This window comes from Phalaenopsis equestris, unplaced genomic scaffold (genome assembly GCF_001263595.1).
Source record: "Phalaenopsis equestris unplaced genomic scaffold, ASM126359v1 Scaffold000400, whole genome shotgun sequence".
NCBI classification, from domain to species: domain Eukaryota; kingdom Viridiplantae; phylum Streptophyta; class Magnoliopsida; order Asparagales; family Orchidaceae; genus Phalaenopsis; species Phalaenopsis equestris.
Window position 1 is genome coordinate 1 of NW_018164842.1, and position 7,269 is coordinate 7,269.

The window sequence follows — 7,269 nt, forward strand, 5'->3', positions numbered from 1 at the left end:
CATTAGGATTTTAAATAGTTAAGCGAAGTTCATCTACTGTCGGGTTAGCATAATCTTTAAAATTTTAAAGGTCTTTGTAGATTTTCATTGATTTGACTATCTAAGTTATTCACCATTTTATTTAAATTTTTAATTTCTTTCTTTTTTTTTCAAAATTTTCTAATAGTACGTTTTAATTCTGAATTATAACGTATTAAATCTTCAGATCCAATATTTTGCATAAACAAATATAATAAACAAAGAAAAATTTCTTAAAAAAATACTCTTAAATATAATTATGTATATTTTTTGGATTTTTGATTTTATATATTTTTTTGATATTTTGTATTTTTCTCTAAATTTCCTAATTTACCAAATCTATTTAAGTTATCGTTACCTTCGCCGACAACGGGGCCAAAAACTTGGTCCCGGAAGATATAGTTGTATAAAATTTATAAAGTTGACTCTGCTTTCCAATGGTGCCAAAAACTTGATGTATTTTATGAATAATAACGTTCAACACTTAATGTTGGGATTCTACGCATGTATATGTATCGTTATCTAGTAATATAAGACTTTTTATTTAAGTCCCAAATATCAATCCCACGATGAAGGTTTAAATTTGAGATGATAAATTAACTAGGAAATTCATAGAAATAAAACGAAATTACTGTCACTAATTTCAAATGTTTGAGATACTATCAAAACTAAATTATTAACTACTAGCAAAATTTTAATACAAAGTTTAAAATATTAACTACTAAACTATGTTTATGTGATGAAGTTTTTTAATATGAAAAAAACATATTTCCCACTATAATGAGATTTTGGTGAAATGAGATGAGATAAATGGTTTACATTTGTATTGTGCCAAATATGAGCAATTTTAATTCTCTACCCTGATTCAGTGTTCTAGAAAATTATTGGCTAATCTTAAGTTTAGTCTTTAAATCCGTGGTTAGGCTAGCAGGATACTGGCTCCCACTTCCCTTCCCCTGAAGGCTAACTCTTGCTTTAGTTCTTAAATACGAAGATCAAATTGGATAGTTTAGTCTGTCACCCTAAAAATCTCCAACTCTACACCCAACAATGTATATGTTCATATTTATTTACACTTAATTCCATGAACAAAATACCCCTTTATGAATCTAAATGTGATTCTCACTCTGTTGTAGAACTCATACTCCATTTCCCGGATCATATATTTCACAACATATTTTAACAATTCAATTAGTCAGATCGAAAAGTAAATTAAGAGCGGAGTTGAAAAATCATCACAATTTATTTTATATTTTAACATTGGCCTGTTGACCTCACTTTTGGTTGAGGTTTAGTTTTTCCTCTTTAGTAGCCTAAGGTCTAGTCGTAGGACTTTCCTGTTGACTATTCCTAGAAAACTAAAAGAGAAACCCTCACCGTTAGAAATTCTACACTTCTCTTTGCTCAACTCGAAGTTCCACATATTGGTCCTAACCTCTAGCCCTTAGTAGGTAGGGTAAATGTGGGGTAGCTCAAGGTGAGTTCCCATAGGACTGCTTGCCCTTAGGGTTGACTTTGGTTGACTTTGGGTGTTGTGGGTGTTGGTCTAGGGCTAAGGTACTCACTTTCACTCACTTGCACTCACTTGCACTCATTATCACCTATACTCACTCACAACCCTAAACACAACAGGGAGACTCATGTAGATGGTCCCCTAAACCCACTGGCCCTAGGCTAGGATTTAGCTAAAACCAGTACATAGAGAACCCAAAAGGGGATTTCATTGGTCCATAGCTCATCTGTGGTAGTTAGCTTTTCAATTCTATCAAAAATATCCAACTTAGTCATTTACCCCCAAACCTACCCAAATTATCTAAACACCCCCAAATCTCCCTAAACACCCCCAAATCCCAAATTTGGTCAAAATCCTCAAATTCATCCAAAATACCCAAACTTGTTCAAAATTCATTTCAAATCTTTTGAAAATACCCAAGCTACCCAAAACCACCCAAATTTACCAAAATACCCCCAAAATTGCCAAAATTATAAAAATACCCTTGGCACCCCAAACCTTGCCAAAGCATCCAAAATCAGTCCAAATGTCTCCAAAACCCATTTAGACCCCTTAATTGGACCCATATTGACCAATTTGACTATTTTTGGCCAAAACCCCCAAATTGTCTTTAAGGGCCTAATTTCCCAAAATTTACCTCAAATGTCCATCAAGTTGGTCCTAATTTCCTTTAATCATAAACTCAAATTCACCTTCCATGTGACCAATTTAAACCAAATACAAGCTCAATTGGTCCATGCTTTGAGCCCAATTTTGATTTAAGTTAAACCCCTAATTTTGGTCCTATGGCATCATCCCACCAAATTGAACCCCATGGCCTACTCAATTGGCCTCAATTTAAATCCTAAACTCTTCATAACATTCCTACATATCAAGCTTGACCTTCAATTGGCCTTGTTGAGGCCTCAATTTTATTTAATTTCAACCCAAATTCAAAAATCCCCAAATTTGCCCCAAATTGGCTATGTCTCCAAGTTCCACCAAATTGATTGCCCTAACCCCAAAATTGGCACCCAATTTATGTTGAAAAACTCTTCATGATGTTCATTTATACCATTTTCAACAATCAATTTGGACTTATCCCAAGCCTATTCCAACCTAGGCCCAAATCTAGCTCAACATACCCAAATTGACCAAAATTTCAAAATCCTTCAAATTGAACCCCAATTGAACTCAAAATCATTTCAATACTTCACCAAAAATCTTCATTACAATCATCTACATAATATTGATCAATCAATTGGGCTCAAAGTCATGGCTAGCCTAACACAAACCCAAATTTTATCCATTTGGACCCAAATTGAACCCATACACCAAAATTGGCCTAGCCACCATAAAGTCACCAAATTTATGACTCCACAACCACTAAGCTCCTATTAAGGACCGGGTTAAACCCCTTTGAACAAGCCATGTAATCCTATGGACCAATGGATCCCCAAATTAAGGGATTTATGCCCATTTATGGGCCTTAACCAAAAATCTTGCCCATCATCACTTGCTATTGAGGGTTAATTATAATTAACCCTCCCACTGGCTCACCTGACCTCCTGGCCACCTCCCCTGGCCTTGCCGGCTGGCCTAGCGGTCGGAAAACACTAAAATCAAGAGCCCTAAGCTCAAATTCAAACCCAAGCTCACCCATCTGAGCTAGCCAATTCCAATTGGCTTTAGCACTTCAAAACCCTCCACCTAAGAAATATTTTCCACCCCACAATTGGCCCTGGCGGCCAGCCTAGCCATTTTTATTTAAAACTCACCTCCATGGCCAAATGAGGAGAGCTGAAAATTTCTTAAGGAAACTCTGTTAATTTGCTTCCAGAGACTCCTTAGGATCTCCTCAGTTCAAGCCCACCATTTTATCCCTCTGGTTCCCTTTATGTGAGTTCAATTTTGAGATCAAAGTTTCAGTTGAAATTAGGACAGAACTCCCCACATCTCCACAGTGAACCAACTCCAATTAAATGTGCACACACCATCTCCACAGTGAAAGAAGTTGATTCCCCACAAAAGTCCCCTCTGAAATAGCGTCTAACCTAGCTCTAGACCAACACCTGAAATCGATTTTGATCGAATTCATACCTAGACCATTCACCAAGGCTTGAGACTTCATCCGGAGGTTTGTTAAGACTAATTGAAGCTACTATAACCATTTGATTGAGGCCTCCTCTCTCAGACAAAGGTTTTGAACCTTAACCCTAATCCGAGCCTATTTTTACTCTCCATATGTATTTATTGTATTTCATATTGTATAATTAGTATAAATAGGTTTGTCTTGAGTAGATGAAGCTCTAGGAACAAACCCCATGTGGAGTGAACCTAGAGGGAGATCTTAAGGTTTTAGTGTGGATGGTTCTCGGGTTAGCCTACTTGGGGACAATGACGGGGAGTCGTCTGATCGCGTGTTTATCTCTTTAACGAACGAGATCTAGCTGGACGAACTCTCGGTACGTGAACCGCGGGCCGCGTGGCATGCCAGGGTGGAAGGCGCAGCGAATGGGAGCGCGCCGCGTCGCCGTTCTGAGCTGCCTAGGATCCAGTCAGCGCCTCATGGTTAAGTAAAAAATTAAGGTATTTTCTGATTTATTTAAATGTCTGATCTTTAAAAATTCATATCTTTGCATAGAAAAATAAGAAAAATAAATTAAAAATACTCTCTTGCTCAGTGAACAGAGGAGAACAATGTGGAAATATTTTAAATTTTATTTGATGCATAGTCATATTTTAAATTTTATTTGATTCATAGTCTTTTTTTAATTAATTAAATAGGATTTTCAGTCTTTTAACTCTCCATGCATGTAGACATTTCACCATTGCTTGATATTTTGCCATGTTGTTACCTCTGTCATGGGGGATATTCTTTGATTTTTCTTATGAATCATATTTTTCAAGTTTATGTGCATTATTTGCTTAAAATAATCAAAATAATTAGCATGTTGCTTAGAAAAATCTAAAAATTAAAAAATCTAAAAAAATTTTCGGAAGGTTTATTGTGACCAGAGAACCCTTTGAAAAATCCAAAAAAAATATGGTATAAGTCTACCTCCAGTAAAAATTTCAATGGATTAGACTTTGCCTTGGTCAACTTGTTGAATTTTCTTTGAACAATTCTATTTTACATATCAATAGTTATATAAATTAAATTAAAATTTGAAAAATCACATTTTCTCCCCTGATATCTTAATTGACCCATGAGTAAGGTGGGATGAAAATTCTAAAATCATTTGAATTAAATTTGATGAATTGTGAAGTGATAGAGCCTTAGAGGCAAAAGTGTAACTTTGAGAATTTTGCCTTAATTAACATTTAGGTGTAATTCAAGAAAGGGAAATGGGCAACCTTTGATCTTAATTAACATATTTGGATGGTTGAAATACCATGGATTAATTGGTAGAAACCAATCTCACTTTTTCCAATTAAAGGATAAATTTGAAATTTCCTAGATTATTAAAATTTGGAAGTCTGTCAAATTAAATGATCCTAGACTTAGGGGAAATAGGGGTATGGTTTTGGGTGTAAAGAACTCATTAATTTAATACGACCATTTGATGTTCCAATGACATTAAAAAGTTTTTTAATAAATCATCATTCACTTAAAATTCAATTTCTTTAAAAAATTATTAAGACATCCACCACTTAAATGAGGATTAGAAAAGTGAATGTAACTAGAAATTGAAAACCTTTAAAACACTACAAGCCCATATTAAAGCTAAAATTGGCTAAGTGTCTCTAACTTTCCCATTTAAGGGTCTTCACCTACATAATTCTCAAATTAAATTACAAGTGATGATTCCCCTACTCTTAGGGATAATGGAAACATCAATGTTCACTGAGCATTAGAGGTATTTACAGGATGAGTTATTAAGCGACATAATAAGTTTAAATAAGCTCGAGACTTTCCACCAGACGGTGAGAGGGAAGCATGGACCGCTTCTTTCTCCCGACCTTTTGAATACCTCAGAGGTATACTAAACCTAACATGTTTTGCTTAACTTTGCTTGACGAAATCATCCTTAATCAAATTAATAGGTGCTCACCAAGATATGATTTAGTATTTGGTAGATCACTAAAACCTTATTTTTTCACTTTACATAAAATGCCCTTACATGCTTTTTGAGTTTTAGGTGGTGGAACGAGAAGACTCATCAGGTACGCTTTTACAATTTACAGTACCGTCTTTTTTTATACTTTCAACACTGTACGTTTATGCTTACAAAACTTGCATGTTAAATAACGATGTCACCCTTCATGAAAACCAAAACTGTTAGGATAGTCGTAAAACCAAAACCAAATTAAAATAAACCAAGATAAAATTCATCACCACAACATTCAAGTATAAAATAACTCAAAATTTAATCACGAACATCACAAAAACCACAACTACAACTAAATTAAGACGTCTCTATTGGATGATCGGGAATCCCTCAAAGGAACTAACCTACGATTGCTAACGAGGCTTCCCACGGTATAAATGAAAGTATGGAACTCATTAAGTTGAGTTTAGTAAATTCATTTGGACTAAGTAAATCCAATAAAAAATAGTGTTACCTAAACGAGGGAACCGTATGATCCTAACCGGTGTTGCTCTAATCAACTTTAACATGACCCATAATATTTAAAGAACTACAACCATAGGGCCATCTGGTTTGACATCATAACTTGACACACTAGAAAACTTAAACTCGTCACGACGAGGAGCTTGTAGCATGGCGGGCAGCTCGACCATTTTCAACAAAAAAACCTGCCTACATCAGCTAAACCAATTTTCTTCCTTAGAATTAAACAACTAAGCCGCTGATCTTGAGGTTGTTTTCTTATGCAACATAAATCCTCAAATCATCTTTAGGTATTTGTATAGCTCTGTTGTACACTTAACATCTTCCAGGCTATTTGTGTGATCGTTTCACATGAATGCAAATTCTAACAAATAAAATTTGGCAGGATACAACACCTAAATATTTCTCCTCAAAACTGAAGTCAAACAATTGGATAGACTGAGAAGTCACCGAGGTTCTCCTCGGATCTGTGACATCCCCTAGTTCTTCATCATTTGGATTCTACAATAAACGTTCCAAATTTGAGTCATTTCCATTTCACATCTCGTTTGTCCGATCTCGTTGAAAATTCATATCCTTTTAACCTCTTCAAAGATAATATTTTTCTGATTTTTATCAAGAGTTTTCTTAGATGACTTCGGTCATTTAAGATGTAATTAACTATAGAAGTTTGTCCTTATAGAAAGTTATAGAAAGTTTGTCCGAACCCAGCTTAATATAAACCCTATTTAATTCTTCGTATTAGAAAGGGAAACATGTCAGCAAATAAAACGGTTTTGCAGACCAAATGGACGTCATATATTTCTTAGTTTATTTGATCAAGTCTCATCCTCAAATCTTGTGTTTATCCTTCAGGATAGGTATAGGGTTTAAGGTATAGTGCATTTATATTAAATAAGGAAAAACCACTATTTCAACTTTTAAAATGAGAAATACAACTTTCATAATTTTCTAAAACTTATATATATATATATATTTATATATAAATTAAAACGTCCTTCCAAAACGGGCGACAGGATTTCGATTCCGGCAGCCGACAGCTTCCAACGGGCAACTCTACAACTTAAAATAGTGTCGACATAACACATCCAATTTATCTATTCATTTCACCATATCTTAGAGTAGGGAGAAAGATAAAGGAAACTACTCAGACTTCATGATAAATATACAACAAAACACAAATTT